Source organism: Equus quagga, chromosome 18 (assembly GCF_021613505.1).
Source record: "Equus quagga isolate Etosha38 chromosome 18, UCLA_HA_Equagga_1.0, whole genome shotgun sequence".
Taxonomy (NCBI): domain Eukaryota; kingdom Metazoa; phylum Chordata; class Mammalia; order Perissodactyla; family Equidae; genus Equus; species Equus quagga.
This window is the reverse complement of record NC_060284.1, coordinates 45,216,451-45,232,453: the sequence shown is the minus strand read 5'-3', so window position 1 is coordinate 45,232,453 and position 16,003 is coordinate 45,216,451.

Here is a 16,003-nt window from a genome sequence, read left to right as displayed (position 1 = left end):
GGCTGCTCCTGGTGAGTTGGCATGACATCGGACAAGGTGGCTCTCTTCAGCCAAGGGCAAGTTCCAGAGAGAAACAGTTGAGAATTGCCAGCTGTCAACTCTTCCAAAAGCTGGAGTGCTTCGGACCTACAGGAGGGTGAAGCACACCACAGAATCCACTACAGTGTGATATTGGCAATGGGAAAAATGTAATAGCGGTAGACATTTTGTGCAGTAAAAATAGTTGTAATCAAATTACCTACTTCCTGTACCTTAAATATATTACAGCCCTGCCCAAGAATCTACAGGAGCTCTCTCCTGCCTTGACGCCAATTCTAAACTCCATTCTCCAGTTTATAAGAAACTCCATAATGCCTCACCCTACCTATCTAAAACCCTACTTCCCATGAATTCCCGCCTGAGATCTTCAAGGTTCGTCAAGTAAGTGGACTCACATCTTTACTTCTGCCCATGCTTTTCCCCTTCTCTGTCTAAATCCAGCCCATCTCTACTCTCTTCCTCCATTAAGCTTCTACATACATATGGTCATATTTTCTTCCTTCTGTGGATTTGCAGCCCACAAGCTATGCTACAAAATTCACCCCTTAATTATAAATGATCTCCTTCTCCAGTGTTTTTTAGTGTGTGTGTGTGTATGTGCACGCACACACATGTATAAGTTAGGCTTCCCAGTAGATTGAAAGCTCCTCCAGAGCAGGGGTTGTGCCTTGTGTCTTCCCGTATCGTCCTACCATGTTAGTGGGCATGTGCTAGACATTGAACAGACTCAGAGATTTGGAGACCACTTAGTCCAAGCTAATTTTACAGATGACTTAACAGGGGCTCAGAGAGATTAAGTCGTAATCCTCCTCTGAACTCCCACATTACTTTGTTTGTACCTCTTATATGGTTCTTTTTGTTTTCTATTTTTTTGGTTAGTTATCTTCCTACCTGTTTTATTGGTCTTTATCTGTGTTTTTTCAGGCTACTTCTCTTCTTCTGCCCATTGCTTACATGCTGGAGTTCCCTAGGGCTCTGTTGGGCCATCCATTCCCATAGGCTACAGTTACCACCAATAAACTGGGTAACACTAATCTGTGTCTTTAGATGTGACTCTACCGAGCAGGCCTAGAGGATTCCAGCTGGATGTTCTGCAAGATGCTCATACTCAACTTGTCCTTGATACCTCCCTATCCTTATATCCCGTGGTGACCAAATCCTGTTCATTTACTTTGGAAATGTCCCATTACCTGATCTCCTGCATACACTGCCACTTGCCACGAATTCAGGTCCTTCTCGTCTCTGAATGATAGGAACTGCCTCTTCCCTGCACTTCTTGTAACCATTCTTTTCCTACTACTTCACCCTCAAAGCTACTACCAAAGTAATCTTCCTCCCAAAATTAACCTAATAAGTCATTCCTTTCTTTAAAAATAAATCTTCATTGGCCCTTTGTTACTTACAATTAAAAGCTAAACTTCTTACCATGGCATACAAAGCTTTTGAGAGAGAGGCAGATAGTGAGCCTAGTGGTTAACTCAAACTTCCAGGAGTAAATTTTGTCACTTATAGCTATGTAACTTCAGGCAAGTCTATTTATTCTTTGTATCTGTTTCCTATGTGAGAAATATGCACAATAATCATACCTATCTGATAGGGTTGTTGTAAGGAATGGGTGAATTAATACACATAGCATATGAACACACAAAGTACATAGAACAGTGCCTGGCGCATATTAGTTCTGCTATTATTTCTAAATCTAAGATGAGTTATCTTTTAAGTCTCATCTGCCAATTCTTTATCTGAACCCAATCTCAAGCCATAGTGAAATTTTCATAATTCTCCAAACCCACCATGACATATCCTTTCATTATTTTGTCCCTTTTCATATGCTTTTTCCTCCCCTTTTTCATATGCATTCGCCTTTGCTGATGAATTTATGTTCATCCCTCAAGGAACAGGTAAGGGTCGGAGCCTCCTTGCAGCCTTCCCTGCACCCTTCTCCATGAGGCAGTTACATCCTTCATCTCTGTTCTCTCAGTGGTAGACCTGCTTTTATATTTACTTGTCACACACTACATTAGAGCTACTTGTTTACTTGTCAGTACTCCCAGTCAGGTTATGAGTTCCTAGAGGCCATGTCTTAATTTTTCTGTTCCCGATGCCTAGTGCAGCACCTAATACATATTGGGCATTCAAGAATTGTTTATTATGGGGCGGGCCCTGTGGCTGAGTGGTTAAGTTCACACACTCCACTTTGGTGGACTAGGGTTTCGCCAGTTCAGATCCTGGGCACGGACATGGCACCGCTCATCAAGCCATACTGAGACGGCATCCCACATGCCGCAACTAGAAGGACCAACAACTAAAAATACACAACTATGTACTGCAGGCTTTGGGGAGAAAAAAGGAAAAATAAAATCTTTAAAATAAATAAAGGAAGTGTTTATTAAAATGAAATAGATGTTTTAAAAAGAAATGAATAAAATTTTTAAATGTTTTTGGCTAGAAAGATTAAAACAGATTATACATATACCAATTTTTCACAAAATCAATCTATAATTTCAACATAGCTCCAAACCCAAATACCAATTGGTTTTTGTTGTTTGTATGCTCATTTGGTTAAAATTTCATGAAATGATTTTATAGTTTATCTAGATGAATAAATGTCTGAGAAGAGCCAGGTAACATGCAATAAAGATGAGTAATAGGTAGCTAGCCATACTAAATAACCAGATAATAAATCCTATTATAAAGTTATAGTAATTCATACATATTGGCACTAGTGCAGAAACAGACCTAAATCAGATCAAAGGAAAAAACTGAAAGTAGAAAAATAGAATAAAAAAATTGGTGTTGGGAAAACTATAAAGCCATTTTGAAAATATATATGTATATATACACCTCAGTCTTTTCTTTGTTCCTTATATAACCGTAAGTTCTAAATAAATTAAAAATTATAGAGGCCAGCCCTGTGCCTGAGTGTTAAGTTCACACACTCTGCTTTGGTGGCCCAGGGTTTCACTGGTTCGAATCCTGGGTGCAGACATGGCATTGCTCATCAGGCCATGCTGAGGCAGTGTCACACATAGCACAACCAGAAGGACCTATAGCTAGAATATACAACTATGTACTGGGGGGCTTTGGGGAGAAGAAGAAGAAAAGAAAACAAATTAAAAACAAAAAAAAAATTATAATGTAAAGAAAAAATCACGAAAAGCACTATAAGAAAGTATGGGTGAATTATTTTAAATTCTTGGAGTAGTGAATGCCTTGTTAAAGGCATGTCTAAAAACCCAGAAATCATAAAGGAAAATAGCAATAAATTCAACTACCTAAAACCTTAGGTGTTACAAACCGAAGTTACACTAGTACTAGCTTTAGACAAATAATTGCTTTAAAATATATATATTAGTCTTTTAAATCATGTAGAAAACAAAAAGGGGAGTTACAAAACAAAGTAACAATGTTACTAGCTTTTATAATGGCCCAAAAATTTACTTTTACTGAGAACTTTATTTCTTTCTAAGGCTTTGAGTTGCTGTCTACTATCCATTCATTTCAACCTGCAGGACTCACTCTAGCATTTCTTACAGGGCTGGTCTAACAATAACAAACTCCCTGAGCTGTTTAAAAATCTGGCAATGTTTTAATTTCTCCCTCATTTTTGAAGGACAATTTTTTCAGATATAAGATTCTCGGTTGACAATTTTTTCCTTTCAGCACTTTGAATATATTGGCCCATTGCCTTTGGCTTCCAAAGTTTCTGATGAGGAATCTGCTAGAAATCTTATTCAGGATCCCTTGTATGTGACAAGTCGCTTCTCTCTTGCTGCTTTCAGTATTCTTTCTTTGTCTTTGTCTGTTGACAGTTTGTTTATAACGGGTCTTGGTCTCTTTGAATTCATTATACTTAGAGTTCATTGAGCATCTTGGGTGTTTATATTTATGTCTTTCAAACTTTGGGAGGTTCCATTATTTCTTCAAATAATATCTCTGCCCCCTTTCTCTCTCATCTCCTTCTGGGATTCCCACAATGTTTATATTGGTCCATTTGATGGTGTCCCACAGGTCCGTTAGACCCTGTTCAGTTTTCTTCTCTCTTTTTTTTTCTTTCTGTTACTCAGACATGATAATCACTGTTCTATCTTTAGATTCAGTGATTCTTTCCTCTGCTTGGTCAAATCCACTATTGAATCCCTCTTGTGAACTTTTCAATTTGTTTATTATAATTTTGGGCTTCAGAATTCCCTTTTGGTTTCATTTTATGTTTTCTATTTCTTTACTGATAGTTCCATTTTGTTCATATACTGTTTTCTTGACTTTATTCACATCTTCCTGTACTTCTTTGAGCATCTTTAAGATGATTGTTTTAAAGTCTTCATCTAGTACGTCTGCCATCTTATCTTTCTTGGAGACACTTTGTTAATTTATTTCTTTCCTTTCAACAGGCCATAATTTCCTGTTTCTTGGTATGCCTTGTAATTTTTTTTGTTGAAAACTGAACTTTTGAATCTAATAATGTAGTAACTCTAGAAATCAGACTCTGCTCCTTGCTATTTTTTGTTTTTATTTCCATTTTTCTCTTTGATTGTTTTTAGACTGTCTCCATGCTGGGAATAAACCTGAGGTGTAAACTTAGGGTCTTCTTAAGTCTTTTCTGACCCTACACCTTTCCCTAGGCATACATAGTGACTTTATAAATTCTCTCATATATGTGGTTGCTTTGGAATGTCCTAGTCCTTGAATGTTCTAGTCTGGCTCCCAAAAGGGGAAAAATAGAAAAGTAAAGAGTAAAGAAAAGGCATCAGCCCTTTAAATCCCCTGGAAGTCACTTCGGCCACAGCTGCAGAGGCTTTTAACAAAGGGTGGGGGTGGGGAAGTGCAACAATGGCTGCCCTCTGTGATCTGCACCTCCATGATGAGAAGCAGCAATCATCAACCAAAACACAGATCGCCTATATTTAGAGGACAAGGTCCTTATTGTTCACCCCAGCTCCCAAAAGCTGCATGCAAGCTGCTCCTGGAACACATGCGCAGCTGCCTGCTATGGGGCTGGGATGTAGGAAACGGGTAGCTGCTGCCCAGCTGAGAGCTTAAGTTGACCAAAATTAACTGCAATTTAATGACTAAGTCTTCCCCTGGAAGTTGCAAGCCTTCCAATAGACTCAGAATTCCAAAAGAGCTACACCAGACAGATTTTGCCAGCACAATTGTTGTCCTGGTGGGGAGACAGATTTCTCGTACTTTGTACTCCACCATATTCCCAGAATCCTCCTTCCAATGCATCACTTTTTATTCTGTCAGATTGGTGAATACAAAAATAATTGATAATACTCAGTGTTGCAGAGGACTTGGGGAGAAAGGGAACTTCCACAATGTTGAGGGTAAGGTTAGAACAAAAAAGTACTACAAATTACTACAGCCTTTTGAGAAGGCAATTTGATAACACCTGTAAAAAGATTTTTTGAAATGCTTACATTCTTTGATCCAAGAATGAACTCTACAGATTTATTTGTACAAGAACCGAAAGGTATGTGTACAATGGTGTTCACAGAAGTATTGTTTGTAATTGTGAAAAGCTGTCAATATCCTAAATGTGTGTTAATGGAGAACTGGTCAAATAAATTACAGAATATCCATACTATGAAATACTTTATAACCGTTAAAAAATAATGAACACACAAAATATTGAGTAACTACAATATAGTCCTTGACACTTTTGAAGAATACTGGTCAGGTATTTTATAGGCTGTCCTGCAATTTGGACAATCGTCCCACAATTGTCTAATGTTTTCTTATGATTATTGAGGTTCTGCATCATTGAGAAGAATACCACAAGGTGACGTGCTCTTCTCAGTGCATCATGTCAGGGGGCACAACATGATGTCTCTATATCTTACTGGTGATGTTAACCTTGATTACTTGCTGTCTGCCAGGATTCTCTCAAGTATAAAGTACTCGTTTTATAAGAGGAGAAAAACCTCTGAGGATGGGCCAAAAATGTCTGGGAATTACTAATGAATATATTGGGGAATACCTATATGTAATGTGAACATAAAACTGGAACTTAAATGTACTGTAATCAATAAATGCTGTGGCTTTTATGAGCTGGTTCTTTCAGACCAAGACAACATTAGAAAAATAGGGATCTATGTACAGTTTTAAAGGACTAGGATGATTCTTTTAGATTGTGGTAGGTTGTATTTTCTAAATTCTTATTTTTTGTTTGTTTTATTTTTTTTGGTGAGGAAGATTCACCCTGAGCTAACATCTGTGCCAGTCTTCCTCTATTTTGTATGTGGGATGCCTCCATAGTGTGGCTGATAAGTGGAGTAGGTCTGGGCCCTGTATCTGAACCCATGAACACAGGCCACCAAAGCAGAGTGTTCAGAATTTGAACCACTCAGCCATGGAGCCGGCCCCATATATTTTCTAAATTCTTAAAGAGCCTTTCAAAATTCGGGCCACATAAAAATTACATAGTAATAAATAATTAATATATGTATTAATAATAATTATGTATTATTTATCCAAACACTTTTAACAAAGAAATTATATTTCAAAAGAAAGGTGTTTGGGATAAAATATAAGTAAAGACACAAGTGCCAAAAAACAAAACACTTTAAGGAAAATCTAGGCAAAACCTAAGACTTATATTTAGGGGATTTTAACTGATATATTGGGCATCTTGTTGAGTGTATTCTATAGTTTTCCTTTGCCAGAAGGTTGAAATTCCTTTTTCTTCTCAGAGAGTTAGTGGTCAAATGAGGGTGTTGAGGGGAATCATGTGTATTCACATACTTTGGAGCCAAACCTAGGGCTCCTATATATGTCAAAACCATATATGTCAAAACTCTTCCAATAGTACACATTGAATATGTGCATTTATTGCATTTCAATTATACCTCTTTTTTTTTTTTATGTTGCTACCTCGCAAAGGTCTAGAAAAATAGAGTTAATAGGGGCAGGATTATTTTGGACGAGAGTGATAATATCTCTTAAAGAAAAGGCCAGTGTGAAAGTCCATGGCCTCTGTCTTTGCTCTCAACCAAGGCCTTTGTCCAGTCATTTCGGTGGCCATCGGAAGAACTGCTAGAACAGCCGTAAGAAGAACCACTGGAATCAACGATCAGTAAATAAATTCAAGCAAACAGTAAATGTATCCAAATTTCAAGGAAGAATTATTTGGTGCACCAGATAGAAAGATAGAGTCATTTAAAAGGGAAAGAAAATCAAATTGGCATAGACTTCCCAACAGCAAAATTGAATACCAGAAAACAGAAGAGCAATACCTACAACATACTCAAGGAAAGAAACTGAGCCGAAGATTGTTTTTTATTCAGCCAAGCTGTCCTTCACACAGAAAGGTTACAGACAAATAGTTTTAAGCCAGAAAGAATCCAGAGAATGTTGATTACATGAACTCGTCTTGAGGAAACCACTAGAGAACTGTAGCCAGCAGAGAGAACATGGGCAAACTTTAGCTGAAGAGCTGACAGTAAGAATCATTTCAGACCTAAAACAAATAAACAAACAAAAATAAGTGTAGGGATAAGAAAAATAAATGTGGGACTGAATATGACAGAATGTTATATGCTCTAACAATGTAGAAAGACTAGAGCTACCAAAATATGGGAGAAGGGAGAGAGAATTTGGAAGTAGAATAAGTTTAAAAAGCCTCACATGTCAAAGATCAGAATCAAAGGGTATCATTGAAGGGGGACAAATCAAGTAGGAAAAGGATAAATATCTATAATGGCACAAAGGTAAGCCCTGAGTCAGGTAATGTTACTAATTGAAATTGAATAGAGGAAGAGAAGGGGGTGAGACAGGAGAAAGAGAAGAGGATACAAGCTCATGTTGTGCATAGCTGGAAAGTAATAAATATTGCTTAAACAAGGAGGGGGAGAGGATATTATATAAAGATGTAATTATAAAGATAACCCTGAGAAAAATAAAATAGGGCATTTAAAATAGCAGAACTACAATAACAACAAAAAATATAGAAAAGGCAAAAAAGGAAATTAAACTTCTTGTTATTAAATATAACAGGAATACAGAAAAATACATAAAATATGAATTATAAAATAACCAATCATTGTAAAGCATATGCTCATTAAACACTACTCAAGTCAGGAAATGCAACATTACTAGCATTCTTTCCTGATCATAATCTCTTCCCCCATACAGATAACCACTGTCCTGACTTTTATGATAATTACGTGCTTTTTTATATGTATAGTTGTACAATCTATGAATACATTCCTAGTTTAGCCTGATTTTGGACTTTATATAAATAGAATCATACTGTATTTATTCTTTTGTATCTTACTCCTTTTATTTAAAAATGTATTTCAAGATTCATCCATTATGTTACCTGTATCTTTGTGCATTTTCTTGGAAAGACAGTATTCTGTTATCTGAACATAACAACAATTTACTTACCATGCTTCTGCTGGTGGACATTTGCAGTGTATCCAATGGATGTGGTGTGGTAGCTCATTTAGGTTTTTATGTGCATTTCACTAATTACCCACAATATTAAGCAAGTCTTCCTTTTTTTTTTTTAAGGTTTTATTTTTCCTTTTTCTCCCCAAAGCCCCCCCCGGTACATTGTTGTATATTTTTAGCTGTGGGTCTTTCTGGTTGTGCTATGTGGGATGCCGCCTAAGCGTGGCCTGATGAGCGGTGCCATGTCCCCGCCAGGGATCCGAACTGATGAAACCCTGGGCCGCCGAAGCGCAGCATGAGAACTTAACCACTTGGCCACGGGGCCAGCCCCTATTTTTTTTTAATTAAATATCCTCATTGGTAAATTGCCTGCTCAGGAATTTTTGCCCATTTTTTCCAGTGGGTTGATTTTGTTTTCTTACTGATTCTTAAGATATCTTTATATAATTGGGTTATGAACCCTTTATATGTGTTGTAACTATCTATGTCTTATCTTACTATTCTTCTTATGGTGTTGCTGGATGGACAAAAGTTCTTATATTTAATGTAGACCAATTTATTATTATTTTTTTCCTTTATAGTTGGGCTTTTTGAAACTAGATTAAGAAATCTTTCTCTATCCTGAGGTCATTAAAGATATTCTTTTACATTATCTCCTAAAATCTTTATTGTTTTGCCTTTCATGGTAGATCCATAACCCTTCTGAAATTGATTTTTGTAAGATACTTGTTACTTTAAAAGGTGAGAACAGGGGCTGGCCCACTGGGCCGGGTGGTTAAGTTCACATGCTCCACTTCGGCGGACCAGGGTTTCAATGGTTCAGATCCTGGGCGCAGACATGGCACTGCTCACCAGGTCACGCTGAGGTGGCATCACACATGCCACAACTCGAAGGACCCACAACTAAAATATACAACTATGTATTGGGGGGATTTGGGGAGAAAAAGAAAAAAAAAAGATTGGTAACAGTTGTTAGCTCAGGTGCCCATCTTTAGGAAAAAAAAAAAGATGAGAACAAGAATCTGAACTGAAAACAAGGAAAATTGTTGAAAGTCTATGTACAGAGCAGTTAGACTCATCAGGCTCCTCCTCCACCTGGGAGTAGCCAGGTAACAACCGCTCCAGGGACCAACAGACAGAAGACATGAGACGTGCTCCAGACTTAGGCACACCAGACACGCCAGAGGGCAGGGGTTTGCCTTGTGGCTAAAAATGGAGGGAATAAGGGAAAGTTTGGTCCCTTTTCCAGCTCTGGCCCCTGAACTCAGGCTGCTAGGCATGTGCTCTCTGGGAGATTAGAGAGCTCTACAAAGAAATTGAATAGCCCCAGGAAAAAGACCTCCAGATAAAAACGTGTGGATACTCAACACACAGGTCCCCCGATCACCTTACATTGTAGCTCTTTACGTAAGGAATTATTCCAAAATTTAGTGGCTTAAAACAACAAACATTTATTCTCTCACAGTTTCTATGGGTCAGGAATCAGGGCAAGGCTTAGATGGATACCGCTAACCGAAGGTCTCTCATGAGACTGCAGTCAAGCAGTCAGCCAGGGCTGCAGTCTCATGTGAAAATTCAGCTGAGGTGAGATCCACTTCCAGGCTTGTTTATGTGGTTGTTGATCCCTCACCAAGTGGGCCTCTCCACGGGGCTGGCTCAGGACATGCCAGCTGTCTTCTTCCTGGGAAAGCAATGCGGGAGAGAGTGCCCAAGATGGAAGCCTCAGCCTATTTATAAACTAATCTCAGAAGTGACATCTCATTACTTTAGTGTAATTCGTTTGTTAGAAACGAGTCAGATGCCATCCGTTTCATCTGCGGCTCCGGGTCACTGGGTAGGCCGAGGTAACTGGAACTGGAAGGAGCCAGAGGAGGCACCATCCCCACTGCACAGGAGTGGGTCTGAGGTTCAGTGTGAGTGCAGCCCAAGTGATCTCCTTCTGGGACGTCCGGCCTGGGTCTCTGCCATGATCACATGGGTCTCCTGGCAGCCTTGCGCCCAGAGGGTCCTGTAGTGACAGACATGCTAAAGGACTTGGTCCAGGTGACTGTTGTGTTCCCCAGACCCTGACACAAAGCCTAAAGCCCCTCATGAGAGTCTCCTGCTCAGGTCGCTGCGGTTCAGGCCCCTGTCTCCAGAACATTGGGGGTTTGTGAATGGGGCCCCCATTGCTGAAAGGCAATGGGATGAAACATGGAAGAGTGTGGAAGGCTGTGTTACCAACACGTGCAAAGCCATGAAGAAATGTCAGTGCTGTGGTCAGACTGCTAAGGGATGTGTGAAGTCTGCCTGATGCTCTGAGGGCCATGGGACCTTTGAGGATGTGGCTGTGTCCTTCTCCCAGACAGAGTGCGTGCTCTGTGATGAGGCTCAGGGATGCCCGTACCGAGAGGTGATGCTGGAGAACTGGTCACTTATGGCCTTCCTGGGTTGTTGGCATGCAGTGAAAGCTGAGGAGGCCCCTTCTGAGCAATGTACTTCTGTAGAAAGAGTGTCCCGGACAAGGACTCCAAAGGCAGTCCCTTCTGTCTTGAAGACTCATTCCTGCGATATGTGTGCCCTGTTGGAGAAAGACATTTTGTTTCTGGCTGAGAACCAAAGCAGGGCACCTAGGCTGAAAGCATGCACTTCTGGGACTTGTAGAAAATTGCTGACATTCAGTTCATACGTACTCCAGCACCAGGAGCAGTGCCATTGGTGAGAAACGCCTCAGGAGGGTAGAGAATAGGTCCCAGTGTGTGGAGAGCTGCAAGACCTTTGTGTCAGACGGTATTTTCAGCTGTGTCGATGTTGAGAAGGATGTCTTGGGTAACTGGGACTTTCTGCAGCAGAAGGCCCCCCACAGTGGGAAGCAGCCGCCCAAAGGCAGGAAGAGCAGGGAGGCCTCTCCCACTCAACAAGGGCATCGCAAAGGCAGTGAATGTGGGCAAGACTTTAAGGAAAAGGTGAAATTCATGGAACAGCAGAGAATCCACACTGGAGAAAGGCCTCATGAGTCTAACAAAGGTGGCAGGTTGTTGACACGCAGCTCTGACCTCATTAAGCATCAGAAATTTCACACTGGAGGAAATGCCTTATGAGTGCAGTCAATGCAGAAAGTACTTCACCTACAAAAAAAATACTTCTTCAGCCCGGAGAATCCACACTGGAGTAAAGCCTTATGAGTGTGGCAAATGTGGAAAATTCTTTAGACACAGTCCTACTCTTCTTTATCACCAAAAAGTTCACACTTAAGAAACCACTGAGGGGCCGGTCCAGGGTTTCGCTGGTTCAGATCCTGGGCATGGACCTAGCACTGCTCATCAAGCCATGCTGAGGTGGCATCCCACATGCCATAACTAGAAGGACCCACAACTAAAATATACAACTATGTACTGGGGGGCTTTACAGAGAAAAAGGAAAAATAAAATCTAAAAAAAAAGTTTAAAAATGTAAGAAACCATTGAGTTACTTTCTGTCTTTGTTAGAATGTTATGTAAGTAGAGACATAAAGCATTTACTTTTTTTGTGTGGTTTCTTGCAGACTGCACAATTATTTGAGATTCATCTATGTTGTCTATATGAATAGGTAACTCTCTTTGTTGAGTTATATTATTTGTATGGATATACCGCATAGTGTTTATCCATTCATTTTTTTTTTTTTGAGGAAGATCAGCCGAGCTAATGTTTGCTGCCAATTCTCCTCTTTTTGCTGAGGAAGATTGGTCCTGAGCTAACACATCCGTGCCCATCTTCCTCTACTTTATATGTGGGATGCCTGCCACAGCATGGCTTGACAAGCGGTGCATAGGTCCACACCCGAGATCCCAACCAGCAAACCCTGGGAAGTGGAACGTGCGAGCTTAACCACTTTGCACCGGGCCTGCCCCTCCATTCATCTTTTAATGGATATTTGGTTTGTTTCTAATCTTTAGCTATTACAAATAAAGCTGCAGTGAACATCTGTATATATATTGTTATATAGACAAATGATTTCATTCTCTTGAGTTAATATCTAGCAGCACAATTTCTGGGTCAGAGTATGTGATTGTTTTGCTTATGAAGAGACAGTCAAACTTCTTAAGTGGTGGGGTTTTTTTGTTTGTTTTTTTAACATTTTCAGCAGAAGATCCAGAAACAGTTTTTTTACATCATTTCCAACACTTAGTATGGTCAGGCTTTGTAATTTTAGTGATCTGATAAGTCTAAAGTATATAGTGTGTCTTATGATTTTGATTTGTATTTCCTTAATGACACAACATCGAGTGGTTTTCATGTGTTAAATTTTTTTTTACGAAGATTATCCCTGAGCTAACATCTGTCGCCAATCCTCCTCTTTTTTGCTGAGGAAGACTGGCCCTGAGCTAACACATCCGTGCCCATCTTCCTCTACTTTATATGTGGGACGCCTGCCACAGCATAGCTTGACAAGTGGTGCGTAAGTCCGCACCTGGGATCTCAACCGGCAAACCTCTGGCCACCAAAGTGGAACATGCAAACTCAACCACTGTGCCACTGGGCTGGCCCCTCATGTATTAAATTTTAATCAACATCTTTTTTGAAATTTCTGTTCATATGATTTGTCACCTTAAGTACTGAGTTTTCATATTTCTTCATAGATTCTTGATAAAAATTCTCCATTGGAAATATTTTTCAATATGTTCTTCCAGTCTTGATGTTGTCTTTTCAATTACTTTTCCAATAAAAGTTCCTAATTAAAAAAAAGAAAGAAAGAAATGAGTCAGTAAGTCTAGCCCAAACTCAAGGGGAGAGTATTACACAAGGGTATTGTCAATTTTGGGAATCCCCAAGACTACCCTCATTTCTGAAACCAACTACAAATTTGGGGGTCCCAAAGACCACTCTCAGCTTTGATAATTTGCTGGAAGGACTCACAAAACTCACTGAAAGCTGTTATTTTCCTAGTTACAGTTTATTATAGCAAAAGGATACAGATTAAAATCACCGAGGGAAGAGGCACCTGAGGCAGTAGCCAGCAGAGTTTTAAGTGCACAGCACCCAGTCATCTTCTCCAGGTGGAGTTGTGCAGGTAGCACTTCTCACAGCAACGATGTCTGACAACACACATGGAGCAACGCCAACCAGGGAAGCTCACCCGAGCCTTGGTGTCCAGGATTTTTATTGGGACTCAGTCAGGTAGACATGATTGCCTGCATGGCTGACTTTAGTCTCCAGCCCCTCTGGAGATTTAGCTGATACTGCAGGGTCCAAAGCCCCCATCATAAATCACATTGTGAGTATAGACTATCTGGCATGGCCCAAGGCCCCCAGGTAAACATGACACTCTTATCAGGCAGAGCATTCCAAGAGTTTAGAGATGACCTCAGTAGCTGAGGACAAAGGTCAGACCTCTGCTTGGGCAAGATTAATCCTTCACTGCACAGGGAGGACTACAGAAGGTGAGGATCACTGGGAGCCATTTTAGAGCCTGCCTGCCAACACCCACCGTTTAGAAGACTTCCCCACCTGAGTTCCTGATCCCTTTCTAAGTGCCTCATTTTTTTTTTAAGATTTTATTTTTCCTTTTTCTCCCCAAAGCCCCCTGGTACATAGTTGTATATTTTTAGTTGTGGGTCCTTCTAGTTGTGGCACATGGGACACCACCTCAGCATGGCCGTATGAGCAGTGCCACGTCCAGGCCCAGGATCCGAACTGGCAAAACCCTGGGCCGCTGAAGTGAAGCGTGTGAACTCAACCACTCAGCCAAGGGGCCGGCCCCCTAAGTGCCTCATTCTTAAATGTGATTGCATCACCTCTCATTTAAGGAAAGCCTCCAATATAAGAGAGAGGTTAAAACACTCCATGAGGAAAGAAGGAATGTAGAAGAAACCAAGACAAGTTCAGGGAATAAAACAAAGCTAAACCAAACAACCAATCATCCAACAAAACAAACTCTGTATTACCAGAGAGATAAAATATTGCGTCCACAAGACAAGAACAAGATGATGTGGAAAAGATAACATGAAAGAGCACTTGGAGGTTAAAACATGATAGATGAGCTAAAATTTAAAAATATAATAAAATCTTTGGAGATTGGGGAGGGGAAATGTGTATATTTTGGTGCGTGTTGAAGGGGGTGGGCTGTAAGTTAGCTAACGCCTCATCACTCACAGTAGGTGGTAAATCAGGGGTAGACTGGGATTTTTAGGGCCAGAAACTTATGTGATTGGAGTGGTGCTCTTTAAGAAAAGCAATAGAAAATTGCATGTCTGAAGTTAAGAATGGGGCCTTGAAAAGGGCCTGTGAGAGTGAGGGACTCTGAAATTTATAGTCAATGGAAAACATCTAAAATTGGAAAATCAAGAATAAGAGCTTAAAAGCTTTATTTAGAAATACAAGGTAAGTACCAAAAGAAAAATCTGAAACAGCTGAATGTTAAGGATTGTGGAAATCAGAGTAGAGTGTGATGGGCAAGGAATTACTATTTCTTATAATAAACCCTGAATACAATATGACTTTTGCCCCATGCAAGGCCCCTCTCCTGTTTAATTCATTTATTCATTCATTCCCTTTTAACCCCAGGCCCAACTCCCCTCCTTTCTTTCTTTTTTTTTTCTGAGGAAGATTAGCCCTGAGCTAACATCTGTCACCAATCCTCCTCTTTTTGCTGAGAAGACTGGCCCTGAGCTAACATCTGTGCCCATCTTCCTCTACTTTATATGTGGGACGCCTGCCACATCATGGCTTGCCAAGCGGTGCCATGTCCGCACCTGGGATCAGAACTGGCAAACCCCAGCCTGCCGAGAAGCAGAATGCGTGCACTTAAAGGCACTAGGAAATACACTTAAAAACAAAACAAAAAACATGACTTTTTACTAATTCCTCCAATTCAAATCACACATCACAAGGTCTTTTCTCACTTTCGTCTTCCATTCCATATTTGTATTTTCCTTTTCCCACAGCAAAAACCCTGGTTCTCAATATCAATCATTTGCTCTTCTCTATATTACACACAAAAGATTTTCAGAGATGCAAAACCCATATCACTACCAACAACAAATCTTCTAAGCAAAATTTTAAGATTTCATTGCAGTTCCTTTTGTCTTCAAATCATATTCCACAAAATGTGTTCAGTGGGAAGCCTGTGCTCAAAGTTACTTGAATTAATTCTTTTTCTCTCTGAGGTTATGTTATTTGATATAGAATTAAGTTTATTTCTCTTTCTTTTTATTTAAATTTGAGGTTTGCTTTTAAAACTTCACAAAATGGAGCACTATGTGGCCATAAAAAAGAACAAGGAGGATCTCTGTACTGATGAGTGAAAATGTAAGCTACAAAATAGTATATACAGTACGCTGCCTTTTGTGTAATGAAAAAGGAGAAATATAAGTATGTACAAATATTCTTTCCAAAAAAACCCTCAACACACATGACAAGTGGAAACCAGAAACTAATGAAAAGGTTATTATAGGAATTGGTGGGAATGTGGTTTAGGGATTAAGGATAGGAGCAAAATGTCTCTAACTATATCTTTGTATATCATTTTGACTTTTGAACCATGTAAATGCTTTACGTATTCAAAAAAGAAACTCTTAGGGGCTGGCCCACTGGTGGAGCAGTTAAGTTTGCG